This window comes from Arvicanthis niloticus, chromosome 1 (genome assembly GCF_011762505.2).
Source record: "Arvicanthis niloticus isolate mArvNil1 chromosome 1, mArvNil1.pat.X, whole genome shotgun sequence".
In the NCBI taxonomy this organism is placed as follows: domain Eukaryota; kingdom Metazoa; phylum Chordata; class Mammalia; order Rodentia; family Muridae; genus Arvicanthis; species Arvicanthis niloticus.
The window spans coordinates 30,796,206-30,810,087 of record NC_047658.1 but is presented as its reverse complement, the minus strand read 5'-3'; the positions used below and the strand labels follow the sequence as shown (position 1 = coordinate 30,810,087).

Sequence of the window (13,882 nt, the reverse complement as noted above, 5' to 3'; positions counted from 1 at the left end):
GGGATTCTTTGATCAGACTCTAATATCTCAGAGAAGTTGCCCATATATTGTACTGTTTCCATGAATTGGAGATCTCCATCTGAGTATTGGACCCTCCCAAATGCCTTGGCAAAAGTCACACTTGATTTAGACACTGCTTTAGTGAGCCAGGATGTCTGTGCTGGAAGACCTGAGTCCTATGTCTTGATTGACTCTGCCACTGACATAGGAACCAAAATCTTGGGGTTGCTCTCCACAGTAGGATACAAGAGGCAGTTGCAGTTGGGATTCTGCTCTAAAGAGTTATTTCTGGAGAAATATTAGACATTTTCAGTCACTTTGAAGAGTTAAGTCATGTTGGGGAATCAAGTGCCTTGACAGCTTGCTCTTCTCTCTTTAGAAAAGACAGTCTTCTACATTTCAAGCTAGTACTCCCTTGCATCCCTGGCAGAGCATTCGACCAAACAGACGTCCACTCTCACATGTGAACATTCTTCTTTCTGAAGCACTTTCTTCAGGTTAGGTAAGCACTCGGGTTCTGTGAGATAAGAGCATAGATAGCTGTGGTGAGTCGAGGCCTGGGTCAATGATGACAACCCAATGTCATGAAGAGAGGTGATGACATAAAAATCATGCTCAATAGGATTACGCTGAGGCCCAACCAGGAGGACAGGATTCCAAGTGGTCCTTTCACTCTTTGGGGACCACTTGGGGACCTTCCTGAGCTTCTCAGAAGCCCTTGTCCTGTTTCCCATGAATGGAAACCTGGACACTCCTGGTGAACTTTGGTTGGCAAAGACTGTGCCAACAAGAACCTAGCCTCACAGTCAACTTGTATGCAAGTCTGCGGGACTCACCTACTGATCCCACCCCTGTCTTTTCTGCTGTTTTGCAGTCATCAGCTATGCCCCGGCAGAGCACAGAGAATCACAAATCTCAGGTAAGTGTAATGACCATTGCTACTGTCACCATTAGAAATGTCCAGTGCCTTCATGGTTTGCTGTCAGCATTGGAGCCAGGCTGCAGTTTTCATTTGAGGAAAAGAAACTAACCCAATGCCCAAAGGGGGGGAGCGGTGATGATTTGGAGAGTCTTCTGCCATGTTGTTCTTCAGGTTTACAGGGGAAAAAGAATTTGATTAAGTCCCCATTATTCTTACCCACATGATTATGAGCTACTCATCATGGTTACAGGGTGATAACTCATTCCTGAGAGAGGATTCACCATCTAGGTTCATCATACTGACAGCAGTTACAGGAGCTCTACAGAGACTTCCAAGCTCTGGTAGACTCTGCTTTTTTATTGCCAATGGAGACCCAGGGGACAGAGCCTTGATTAGTGAGACAGAAGTTGTTGGTAAATATCCAGTTTGTTGGTAAATATCCTGCACTTGATGTCTTGCCAAAAGCAAATCTATGGGGAAGTACTTAAAAACTCTCACCCCACATGGAACCTGCCCATGTGGAAGAGTTGAGGTTTTCTCTGTTGCCTTGGTACCATAACCTTCCAAATTTTCTGTATGGTGTTTCATTCAGCTCGTTCTAATTTTCACTGCATTCGCCAAAGAATATGTACTACATTCAGGAGACAAAGGCCTACCTAGGAAATTTTTCAGGGCATAACAGTGGTTTAGGAGGCAGATGGCAATGACATTCATGTCACCATGCCTTCTACTAAACTCAGAAATGTGGTTCACCTTCTCAGTATACAGACATGGCAGGCCAAAACACCTTGACACAATTTGATCCTGAGCAGAACTTTGCAAACTCCCTGCTTGGCCCCCAATTCTCTGAACACTTCAAGTATCAGCATCAATGTCCCCCACTGAGTGGAAACAAGCAGGTTATAGTTTGCAGGGCAGTGAACAGTCCCTTCAAATTGAATGCAGGAAACATGGGATTCTTTGATCAGACTCTAATATCTCAGAGAAGTTGTCCATATATTCTACTGTTTCCATGAATTGGAGATCTCCATCTGAGTATTGGACCCTCCCAAATGCCTTGGCAAAAGTCACACTTGATTTAGACACTGCTTTAGTGAGCCAGGATGTCTGTGCTGGAAGACCTAAGTCCTATGTCTTGATTGACTCTGCCACTGACATAGGAACCAAAATATTGGGGTTGCTCGCCACAGTAGGATAGAAGAGGCAGTTGCAGTTGGAATTCTGCTCTAAAGAGTTATTTCTGGAGAAATATTAGACATTTTCAGTCACTTTGAAGAGTTAAGTCATGTTGGGGAATCAAGTGCCTTGACAGCTTGCTCTTCTCTCTTTAGAAAAGACAGTCTTCTACATTTCAAGCTAGTACTCCCTTGCATCCCTGGCAGAGCATTCGACCAAACAGACGTCCACTCTCACATGTGAACATTCTTCTTTCTGAAGCACTTTGTTCAGGTTAGGTAAGCACTCGGGTTCTGTGAGATAAGAGCATAGGTAGCTGTGTTGAGTCGAGGCCTGGGTCAATGATGACAACCCAATGTCATGAAGAGAGGTGATGACATAAAAATCATGCTCAATAGGATTACGCTGAGGCCCAACCAGGAGGACAGGATTCCAAGTGGTCCTTTCACTCTTTGGGGACCACTTGGGGACCTTCCTGAGCTTCTCAGAAGCCCTTGTCCTGTTTCCCATGCACGGAAACCTGGACATTCCTGGTGAACTTTGGTTGGCAAAGACTGTGCCAACAAGAACCTAGCCTCACAGTCAACTTATATACAAGTCTGCAGGTCTCACCTACTGATCCCACCCCTGTCTTTTCTGCTGTTTTGCAGTCATCAGCTATGCCCTGGTAGAGCACAGAGAATCACAAATCTCAGGTAAGTGTAATGACCATTGCTACTGGCACCCTTAGAAATGTCCAGCGCCTTCATGGTTTGCTGTCAGCATTGGAGCCACTCTGCAGTTTTCATTTGAGGAAAAGAAACTAACCCAATGCCCCAAGGTGGGGAGGGGTGTTGATTTGGAGAGTCTTCTGCCATGTTGTTCTTCAGGTTTACAGGGGGGAAAAGAATTTGATTAAGTCCCCATTATTCTTACCCACATGATTATGAGCTACTCATCATGGTTACAGGGTGATAACTCATTCCTGAGAGAGGATTCACCATCTAGGTTGATCATACTGACAGCAGTTACAGGAGCTCTACAGAGACTTCCAAGCTCTGGTAGACTCTGCTTTTTTATTGACAATGGAGACCCAGGGGACAGAGCCTTGGTTAGTGAGACAGAAGTTGTTGGTAAATATCCAGTTGTTGGTAAGTATCCTGCACTTGATGTCTTGCCAAAAGCAAATCTATGGGGAAGTACTTAAAAACTCTCACCCCACATGGAACCTGCCCATGTGGAAGAGTTGAGGTTTTCTCTGTTGCCTTGGTACCATAACCTTCCAAATTTTCTTTATGGTGTTTCATTCAGCTCGTTCTAATTTTCACTGCATTCGCCAAAGAATATGTACTACATTCAGGAGACAAAGGCCTACCTAGGAAGCTTTTTCAGGGCATAACAGTGGTTTAGGAGGCAGATGGCAATGTCATTCATGTCACCATGCCTTCTACTAAACTCAGGAATGTGGTTCACCTTCTCAGTATACAGACATGGCAGGCCAAAACACCTTGACACAATTTGATCCTGAGCAGAACTTTGCAAACTCCCTGCTCGGCCCCCAATTCTCTGAACACTTCAAGTATCAGCATCAATGTCCCCCACTGAGTGGAAACAAACAGGTTATAGTTTGCAGGGCAGTGAACAGTCCCTTCAAATTGAATGCGGGAAACATGGGATTCTTTGATCAGACTCTAATATCTCAGAGAAGTTGCCCATATATTGTACTGTTTCCATGAATTGGAGATCTCCATCTGAGTATTGGACCCTCCCAAATGCCTTGGCAAAAGTCACACTTGATTTAGACACTGCTTTAGTGAGCCAGGATGTCTGTGCTGGAAGACCTAAGTCCTATGTCTTGATTGACTCTGCCACTGACATAGGAACCAAAATCTTGGGGTTGCTCTCCACAGTAGGATAGAAGAGGCAGTTGCAGTTGGCATTCTGCTCTAAAGAGTTATTTCTGGAGAAATATTAGACATTTTCAGTCACTTTGAAGAGTTAAATCATGTTGGGGAATCAAGTGCCTTGACAGCTTGCTCTTCTCTCTTTAGAAAAGACAGTCTTCTACATTTCAAGCTAGTACTCCCTTGCATCCCTGGCAGAGCATTCGACCAAACAGACGTCCACTCTCACATGTGAACATTCTTCTTTCTGAAGCACTTTCTTCAGGTTAGGTAAGCACTCGGGTTCTGTCATATAAGAGCATAGGTAGCTGTGTTGAGTCGAGGCCTGGGTCAATGATGACAACCCAATGTCATGAAGAGAGGTGATGACATAAAAATCATGCTCAATAGGATTACGCTGAGGCCCAACCAGGAGGACAGGATTCCAAGTGGTCCTTTCACTCTTTGGGGACCACTTGGGGACCTTCCTGAGCTTCTCAGAAGCTCTTGTCCTGTTTCCCATGCACGGAAACCTGGACACTCCTGGTGAACTTTGGTTGGCAAAGACTGTGCCAACAAGAACCTAGCCTCACAGTCAACTTGTATGCAAGTCTGCAGGTCTCACCTACTGATCCCACCCCTGTTTTTTCTGCTGTTTTGCAGTCATCAGCTATGCCCCGGTAGAGCACAGAGAATCACAAATCTCAGGTAAGTGTAATGACCATTGCTACTGGCACCCTTAGAAATGTCCAGCGCCTTCATGGTTTGCTGTCAGCATTGGAGCCACTCTGCAGTTTTCATTTGAGGAAAAGAAACTAACCCAATGCCCCAAGGCGGGGAGGGGTGTTGATTTGGAGAGTCTTCTGCCATGTTGTTCTTCAGGTTTACAGGGGGAAAAGAATTTGATTAAGTCCCCATTATTCTTACCCACATGATTATGAGCTACTCATCATGGTTACAGGGTGATAACTCATTCCTGAGAGAGGATTCACCATCTAGGTTGATCATACTGACAGCAGTTACAGGAGCTCTACAGAGACTTCCAAGCTCTGGTAGACTCTGCTTTTTTATTGACAATGGAGACCCAGGGGACAGAGCCTTGATTAGTGAGACAGAAGTTGTTGGTAAATATCCACTTTGTAGTGCCTGCACTTGATGTCTTGCCAAAAGCAAAACTAAGGGGAAGTACTTAAAAACTCTCACCCCACATGGAACCTGCCCATGTGGAAGAGTTGAGGTTTTCTCTGTTGCCTTGGTACCATAACCTTCCAAATTTTCTTTATGGTGTTTCATTCAGCTCGTTCTAATTTTCACTGCATTCGCCAAAGAATATGTACTACATTCAGGAGACAAAGGCCTACCTAGGAAGCTTTTTCAGGGCATAACAGTGGTTTAGGAGGCAGATGGCAATGTCATTCATGTCACCATGCCTTCTACTAAACTCAGGAATGCGGTTCACCTTCTCAGTATACAGACATGGCAGGCCAAAACACCTTGACACAATTTGATCCTGAGCAGAACTTTGCAAACTCTCTGCTCGGCCCCCAATTCTCTGAACACTTCAAGTATCAGCATCAATGTCCCCCACTGAGTGGAAACAAGCAGGTTATAGTTTGCAGGGCAGTGAACAGTCCCTTCAAATTGAATGCGGGAAACATGGGTTTCTTTGATCAGACGCTAATATCTCAGAGAAGTTGCCCATATATTGTAGTGTTTCCATGAATTGGAGATCTCCATCTGAGTATTGGACCCTCCCAAATGCCTTGGCAAAAGTCACACTTGATTTAGACACTGCTTTAGTGAGCCAGGATGTCTGTGCTGGAAGACCTAAGTCCTATGTCTTGATTGACTCTGCCACTGACATAGGAACCAAAATCTTGGGGTTGCTCTCCACAGTAGGATAGAAGAGGCAGTTGCAGTTGGGATTCTGCTCTAAAGAGTTATTTCTGGAGAAATATTAGACATTTTCAGTCACTTTGAAGAGTTAAGTCATGTTGGGGAATCAAGTGCCTTGACAGCTTGCTCTTCTCTCTTTAGAAAAGACAGTCTTCTACATTTCAAGCTAGTACTCCCTTGCATCCCTGGCAGAGCATTCGACCAAACAGACGTCCACTCTCACATGTGAACATTCTTCTTTCTGAAGCACTTTCTTCAGGTTAGGTAAGCACTCGGGTTCTGTCATATAAGAGCATAGGTAGCTGTGTTGAGTCGAGGCCTGGGTCAATGATGACAACCCAATGTCATGAAGAGAGGTGATGACATAAAAATCATGCTCAATAGGATTACGCCGAGGCCCAACCAGGAGGACAGGATTCCAAGTGGTCCTTTCACTCTTTGGGGACCACTTGGGGACCTTCCTGAGCTTCTCAGAAGCCCTTGTCCTGTTTCCCATGCACGGAAACCTGGACACTCCTGGTGAACTTTGGTTGGCAAAGACTGTGCCAACAAGAACCTAGCCTCACAGTCAACTTGTATGCAAGTCTGCAGGTCTCACCTACTGATCCCACCCCTGTCTTTTCTGCTGTTTTGCAGTCATCAGCTATGCCCTGGTAGAGCACAGAGAATCACAAATCTCAGGTAAGTGTAATGACCATTGCTACTGGCACCCTTAGAAATGTCCAGCGCCTTCATGGTTTGCTGTCAGCATTGGAGCCACTCTGCAGTTTTCATTTGAGGAAAAGAAACTAACCCAATGCCCCAAGGCGGGGAGGGGTGTTGATTTGGAGAGTCTTCTGCCATGTTGTTCTTCAGGTTTACAGGGGGGAAAAGAATTTGATTAAGTCCCCATTATTCTTACCCACATGATTATGAGCTACTCATCATGGTTACAGGGTGATAACTCATTCCTGAGAGAGGATTCACCATCTAGGTTGATCATACTGACAGCAGTTACAGGAGCTCTACAGAGACTTCCAAGCTCTGGTAGACTCTGCTTTTTTATTGACAATGGAGACCCAGGGGACAGAGCCTTGATTAGTGAGACAGAAGTTGTTGGTAAATATCCACTTTGTAGTGCCTGCACTTGATGTCTTGCCAAAAGCAAAACTAAGGGGAAGTACTTAAAAACTCTCACCCCACATGGAACCTGCCCATGTGGAAGAGTTGAGGTTTTCTCTGTTGCCTTGGTACCATAACCTTCCAAATTTTCTTTATGGTGTTTCATTCAGCTCGTTCTAATTTTCACTGCATTCGCCAAAGAACATGTACTACATTCAGGAGACAAAGGCCTACCTAGGAAGCTTTTTCAGGGCATAACAGTGGTTTAGGAGGCAGATGGCAACGTCATTCATGTCACCATGCCTTCTACTAAACTCAGGAATGCGGTTCACCTTCTCAGTATACAGACATGGCAGGCCAAAACACCTTGACACAATTTGATCCTGAGCAGAACTTTGCAAACTCCCTGCTCGGCCCCCAATTCTCTGAACACTTCAAGTATCAGCATCAATGTCCCCCACTGAGTGGAAACAAGCAGGTTATAGTTTGCAGGGCAGTGAACAGTCCCTTCAAATTGTATGCGGGAAACATGGGTTTCTTTGATCAGACGCTTATATCTCAGAGAAGTTGCCCATATATTGTACTGTTTCCATGAATTGGAGATCTCCATCTGAGTATTGGACCCTCCCAAATGCCTTGGCAAAAGTCACACTTGATTTAGACACTGCTTTAGTGAGCCAGGATGTCTGTGCTGGAAGACCTAAGTCCTATGTCTTGATTGACTCTGCCACTGACATAGGAACCAAAATCTTGGGGTTGCTCTCCACAGTAGGGTAGAAGAGGCAGTTGCAGTTGGCATTCTGCTCTAAAGAGTTATTTCTGGAGAAATATTAGACATTTTCAGTCACTTTGAAGAGTTAAGTCATGTTGGGGAATCAAGTGCCTTGACAGCTTGCTCTTCTCTCTTTAGAAAAGACAGTCTTCTACATTTCAAGCTAGTACTCCCTTGCATCCCTGGCAGAGCATTCGACCAAACAGACGCCCACTCTCACATGTGAACATTCTTCTTTCTGAAGCACTTTCTTCAGGTTAGGTAAGCACTCGGGTTCTGTCATATAAGAGCATAGGTAGCTGTGTTGAGTCGAGGCCTGGGTCAATGATGACAACCCAATGTCATGAAGAGAGGTGATGACATAAAAATCATGCTCAATAGGATTACGCTGAGGCCCAACCAGGAGGACAGGATTCCAAGTGGTCCTTTCACTCTTTGGGGACCACTTGGGGACCTTCCTGAGCTTCTCAGAAGCTCTTGTCCTGTTTCCCATGCACGGAAACCTGGACACTCCTGGTGAACTTTGGTTGGCAAAGACTGTGCCAAGAAAAACCTAGCCTCACAGTCAACATGTATGCAAGTCTGCAGGTCTCACCTACTGATCTCAGCCCTGTCTTTTCTGCTGTTTTGCAGTCATCAGCTATGCCCTGGTAGAGCACAGAGAATCACAAATCTCAGGTAAGTGTAATGACCATTGCTACTGGCACCCTTAGAAATGTCCAGCGCCTTCATGGTTTGCTGTCAGCATTGGAGCCACTCTGCAGTTTTCATTTGAGGAAAAGAAACTAACCCAATGCCCCAAGGCGGAGAGGGGTGTTGATTTGGAGAGTCTTCTGCCATGTTGTTCTTCAGGTTTACAGGGGGAAAAGAATTTGATTAAGTCCCCATTATTCTTACCCACATGATTATGAGCTACTCATCATGGTTACAGGGTGATAACTCATTCCTGAGAGAGGATTCACCATCTAGGTTGATCATACTGACAGCAGTTACAGGAGCTCTACAGAGACTTCCAAGCTCTGGTAGACTCTGCTTTTTTATTGACAATGGAGACCCAGGGGACAGAGCCTTGGTTAGTGAGACAGAAGTTGTTGGTAAATATCCACTTTGTAGTGCCTGCACTTGATGTCTTGCCAAAAGCAAAACTATGGGGAAGTACTTAAAAACTCTCACCCCACATGGAACCTGCCCATGTGGAAGAGTTGAGGTTTTCTCTGTTGCCTTGGTACCATAACCTTCCAAATTTTCTTTATGGTGTTTCATTCAGCTCGTTCTAATTTTCACTGCATTCGCCAAAGAATATGTACTACATTCAGGAGACAAAGGCCTACCTAGGAAGCTTTTTCAGGGCATAACAGTGGTTTAGGAGGCAGATGGCAACGTCATTCATGTCACCATGCCTTCTACTAAACTCAGGAATGCGGTTCACCTTCTCAGTATACAGACATGGCAGGCCAAAACACCTTGACACAATTTGATCCTGAGCAGAACTTTGCAAACTCTCTGCTCGGCCCCCAATTCTCTGAACACTTCAAGTATCAGCATCAATGTCCCCCACTGAGTGGAAACAAGCAGGTTATAGTTTGCAGGGCAGTGAACAGTCCCTTCAAATTGAATGCGGGAAACATGGGTTTCTTTGATCAGACGCTAATATCTCAGAGAAGTTGCCCATATATTGTACTGTTTCCATGAATTGGAGATCTCCATCTGAGTATTGGACCCTCCCAAATGCCTTGGCAAAAGTCACACATGATTTAGACACTGCTTTAGTGAGCCAGGATGTCTGTGCTGGAAGACCTAAGTCCTATGTCTTGATTGACTCTGCCACTGACATAGGAACCAAAATCTTGGGGTTGCTCTCCACAGTAGGATAGAAGAGGCAGTTGCAGTTGGCATTCTGCTCTAAAGAGTTATTTCTGGAGAAATATTAGACATTTTCAGTCACTTTGAAGAGTTAAGTCATGTTGGGGAATCAAGTGCCTTGACAGCTTGCTCTTCTCTCTTTAGAAAAGACAGTCTTCTACATTTCAAGCTAGTATTCCCTTGCATCCCTGGCAGAGCATTCGACCAAACAGACGTCCACTCTCACATGTGAACATTCTTCTTTCTGAAGCACTTTCTTCAGGTTAGGTAAGCACTCGGGTTCTGTCATATAAGAGCATAGGTAGCTGTGTTGAGTCGAGGCCTGGGTCAATGATGACAACCCAATGTCATGAAGAGAGGTGATGACATAAAAATCATGCTCAATAGGATTACGCTGAGGCCCAACCAGGAGGACAGGATTCCAAGTGGTCCTTTCACTCTTTGGGGACCACTTGGGGACCTTCCTGAGCTTCTCAGAAGCTCTTGTCCTGTTTCCCATGCACGGAAACCTGGACACTCCTGGTGAACTTTGGTTGGCAAAGACTGTGCCAACAAGAACCTAGCCTCACAGTCAACTTATATACAAGTCTGCAGGTCTCACCTACTGATCCCACCCCTGTCTTTTCTGCTGTTTTGCAGTCATCAGCTATGCCCTGGTAGAGCACAGAGAATCACAAATCTCAGGTAAGTGTAATGACCATTGCTACTGGCACCCTTAGAAATGTCCAGCGCCTTCATGGTTTGCTGTCAGCATTGGAGCCACTCTGCAGTTTTCATTTGAGGAAAAGAAACTAACCCAATGCCCCAAGGGGGGGAGGGGTGTTGATTTGGAGAGTCTTCTGCCATGTTGTTCTTCAGGTTTACAGGGGGAAAAGAATTTGATTAAGTCCCCATTATTCTTACCCACATGATTATGAGCTACTCATCATGGTTACAGGGTGATAACTCATTCCTGAGAGAGGATTCACCATCTAGGTTGATCATACTGACAGCAGTTACAGGAGCTCTACAGAGACTTCCAAGCTCTGGTAGACTCTGCTTTTTTATTGACAATGGAGACCCAGGGGACAGAGCCTTGGTTAGTGAGACAGAAGTTGTTGGTAAATATCCAGTTTGTAGTGCCTGCACTTGATGTCTTGCCAAAAGCAAAACTATGGGGAAGTACTTAAAAACTCTCACCCCACATGGAACCTGCCCATGTGGAAGAGTTGAGGTTTTCTCTGTTGCCTTGGTACCATAACCTTCCAAATTTTCTTTATGGTGTTTCATTCAGCTCGTTCTAATTTTCACTGCATTCGCCAAAGAATATGTACTACATTCAGGAGACAAAGGCCTACCTAGGAAGCTTTTTCAGGGCATAACAGTGGTTTAGGAGGCAGATGGCAACGTCATTCATGTCACCATGCCTTCTACTAAACTCAGGAATGCGGTTCACCTTCTCAGTATACAGACATGGCAGGCCAAAACACCTTGACACAATTTGATCCTGAGCAGAACTTTGCAAACTCTCTGCTCGGCCCCCAATTCTCTGAACACTTCAAGTATCAGCATCAATGTCCCCCACTGAGTGGAAACAAGCAGGTTATAGTTTGCAGGGCAGTGAACAGTCCCTTCAAATTGTATGCGGGAAACATGGGTTTCTTTGATCAGACGCTAATATCTCAGAGAAGTTGCCCATATATTGTACTGTTTCCATGAATTGGAGATCTCCATCTGAGTATTGGACCCTCCCAAATGCCTTGGCAAAAGTCACACATGATTTAGACACTGCTTTAGTGAGCCAGGATGTCTGTGCTGGAAGACCTAAGTCCTATGTCTTGATTGACTCTGCCACTGACATAGGAACCAAAATCTTGGGGTTGCTCTCCACAGTAGGATAGAAGAGGCAGTTGCAGTTGGGATTCTGCTCTAAAGAGTTATTTCTGGAGAAATATTAGACATTTTCAGTCACTTTGAAGAGTTAAGTCATGTTGGGGAATCAAGTGCCTTGACAGCTTGCTCTTCTCTCTTTAGAAAAGACAGTCTTCTACATTTCAAGCTAGTACTCCCTTGCATCCCTGGCAGAGCATTCGACCAAACAGACGTCCACTCTCACATGTGAACATTCTTCTTTCTGAAGCAGTTTCTTCAGGTTAGGTAAGCACTCGGGTTCTGTCATATAAGAGCATAGGTAGCTGTGTTGAGTCGAGGCCTGGGTCAATGATGACAACCCAATGTCATGAAGAGAGGTGATGACATAAAAATCATGCTCAATAGGATTACGCTGAGGCCCAACCAGGAGGACAGGATTCCAAGTGGTCCTTTCACTCTTTGGGGACCACTTGGGGACCTTCCTGAGCTTCTCAGAAGGCCTTGTCCTGTTTCCCATGCACGGAAACCTGGACACTCCTGGTGAACTTTGGTTGGCAAAGACTGTGCCAACAAGAACCTAGCCTCACAGTCAACTTGTATGCAAGTCTGCAGGACGCACCTACTGATCCCACCCCTGTTTTTTCTGCTGTTTTGCAGTCATCAGCTATGCCCTGGTAGAGCACAGAGAATCACAAATCTCAGGTAAGTGTAATGACCATTGCTACTGGCACCCTTAGAAATGTCCAGCACCTTCATGGTTTGCTGTAAGCATTGGAGCCACTCTGCAGTTTTCATTTGAGGAAAAGAAACTAACCCAATGCCCCAAGGGGGAGAGGGGTGTTGATTTGGAGAGTCTTCTGCCATGTTGTTCTTCAGGTTTACAGGGGGAAAAGAATTTGGTTAAGTCCCCATTATTCTTACCCACATGATTATGAGCTACTCATCATGGTTACAGGGTGATAACTCATTCCTGAGAGAGGATTCACCATCTAGGTTGATCATACTGACAGCAGTTACAGGAGCTCTACAGAGACTTCCAAGCTCTGGTAGACTCTGCTTTTTTATTGACAATGGAGACCCAGGGGACAGAGCCTTGGTTAGTGAGACAGAAGTTGTTGGTAAATATCCACTTTGTAGTGCCTGCACTTGATGTCTTGCCAAAAGCAAAACTATGGGGAAGTACTTAAAAACTCTCACCCCACATGGAACCTGCCCATGTGGAAGAGTTGAGGTTTTCTCTGTTGCCTTGGTACCATAACCTTCCAAATTTTCTTTATGGTGTTTCATTCAGCTCGTTCTAATTTTCACTGCATTCGCCAAAGAACTATGTACTACATTCAGGAGACAAAGGCCTACCTAGGAAGCTTTTTCAGGGCATAACAGTGGTTTAGGAGGCAGATGGCAATGTCATTCATGTCACCATGCCTTCTACTAAACTCAGGAATGCGGTTCACCTTCTCAGTATACAGACATGGCAGGCCAAAACACCTTGACACAATTTTATCCTGAGCAGAACTTTGCAAACTCTCTGCTCGGCCCCCAATTCTCTGAACACTTCAAGTATCAGCATCAATGTCCCCCACTGAGTGGAAACAAGCAGGTTATAGTGTGCAGGGCAGTGAACAGTCCCTTCAAATTGTATGCGGGAAACATGGGTTTCTTTGATCAGACGCTAATATCTCAGAGAAGTTGCCCATATATTGTACTGTTTCCATGAATTGGAGATCTCCATCTGAGTATTGGACCCTCCCAAATGCTTTGGCAAAAGTCACACATGATTTAGACACTGCTTTAGTGAGCCAGGATGTCTGTGCTGGAAGACCTAAGTCCTATGTCTTGATTGACTCTGCCACTGACATAGGAACCAAAATCTTGGGGTTGCTCTCCACAGTAGGATAGAAGAGGCAGTTGCAGTTGGGATTCTGCTCTAAAGAGTTATTTCTGGAGAAATATTAGACATTTTCAGTCACTTTGAAGAGTTAAGTCATGTTGGGGAATCAAGTGCCTTGACAGCTTGCTCTTCTCTCTTTAGAAAAGACAGTCTTCTACATTTCAAGCTAGTACTCCCTTGCATCCCTGGCAGAGCATTCGACCAAACAGACGCCCACTCTCACATGTGAACATTCTTCTTTCTGAAGCAGTTTCTTCAGGTTAGGTAAGCACTCGGGTTCTGTCATATAAGAGCATAGGTAGCTGTGTTGAGTCGAGGCCTGGGTCAATGATGACAACCCAATGTCATGAAGAGAGGTGATGACATAAAAATCATGCTCAATAGGATTACGCTGAGGCCCAACCAGGAGGACAGGATTCCAAGTGGTCCTTTTCACTCTTTGGGGACCACTTGGGGACCTTCCTGAGCTTCTCAGAAGCCCTTGTCCTGTTTCCCATGCACGGAAACCTGGACACTCCTGGTGAACTATGGTTGGCAAAGACTGTGCC

At 45.1% G+C, this 13,882-nt stretch overlaps 8 non-coding genes across 8 annotated transcripts; all 8 read left to right on the top strand.

Moving 5' to 3' along the window:
• The first annotated feature begins 559 nt into the window (after window positions 1-559).
• LOC117699803 (small nucleolar RNA SNORD115) lies at window positions 560-638 on the top strand. The gene has a single exon (XR_004605296.1). It is a non-coding gene; the product is annotated as a small nucleolar RNA SNORD115 (small nucleolar RNA).
• Window positions 639-2,433: 1,795 nt separating this feature from the next.
• LOC117699799 (small nucleolar RNA SNORD115) lies at window positions 2,434-2,512 on the top strand. Its single transcript, XR_004605295.1, has one exon. It is a non-coding gene; the product is annotated as a small nucleolar RNA SNORD115 (small nucleolar RNA).
• Window positions 2,513-4,308: 1,796 nt separating this feature from the next.
• On the top strand, window positions 4,309-4,387 carry LOC117699792 (small nucleolar RNA SNORD115). The gene has a single exon (XR_004605294.1). It is a non-coding gene; the product is annotated as a small nucleolar RNA SNORD115 (small nucleolar RNA).
• A 1,790-nt stretch (window positions 4,388-6,177) lies between these two features.
• Window positions 6,178-6,256, top strand: LOC117699820 (small nucleolar RNA SNORD115). The gene has a single exon (XR_004605300.1). It is a non-coding gene; the product is annotated as a small nucleolar RNA SNORD115 (small nucleolar RNA).
• A 1,791-nt stretch (window positions 6,257-8,047) lies between these two features.
• LOC117699787 (small nucleolar RNA SNORD115) lies at window positions 8,048-8,126 on the top strand. Its single transcript, XR_004605293.1, has one exon. It is a non-coding gene; the product is annotated as a small nucleolar RNA SNORD115 (small nucleolar RNA).
• Window positions 8,127-9,916: 1,790 nt separating this feature from the next.
• Window positions 9,917-9,995, top strand: LOC117699782 (small nucleolar RNA SNORD115). Its single transcript, XR_004605292.1, has one exon. It is a non-coding gene; the product is annotated as a small nucleolar RNA SNORD115 (small nucleolar RNA).
• Window positions 9,996-11,785: 1,790 nt separating this feature from the next.
• Window positions 11,786-11,864, top strand: LOC117699778 (small nucleolar RNA SNORD115). The gene has a single exon (XR_004605291.1). It is a non-coding gene; the product is annotated as a small nucleolar RNA SNORD115 (small nucleolar RNA).
• A 1,791-nt stretch (window positions 11,865-13,655) lies between these two features.
• LOC117699773 (small nucleolar RNA SNORD115) lies at window positions 13,656-13,734 on the top strand. Its single transcript, XR_004605290.1, has one exon. It is a non-coding gene; the product is annotated as a small nucleolar RNA SNORD115 (small nucleolar RNA).
• Window positions 13,735-13,882: the final 148 nt, after the last annotated feature.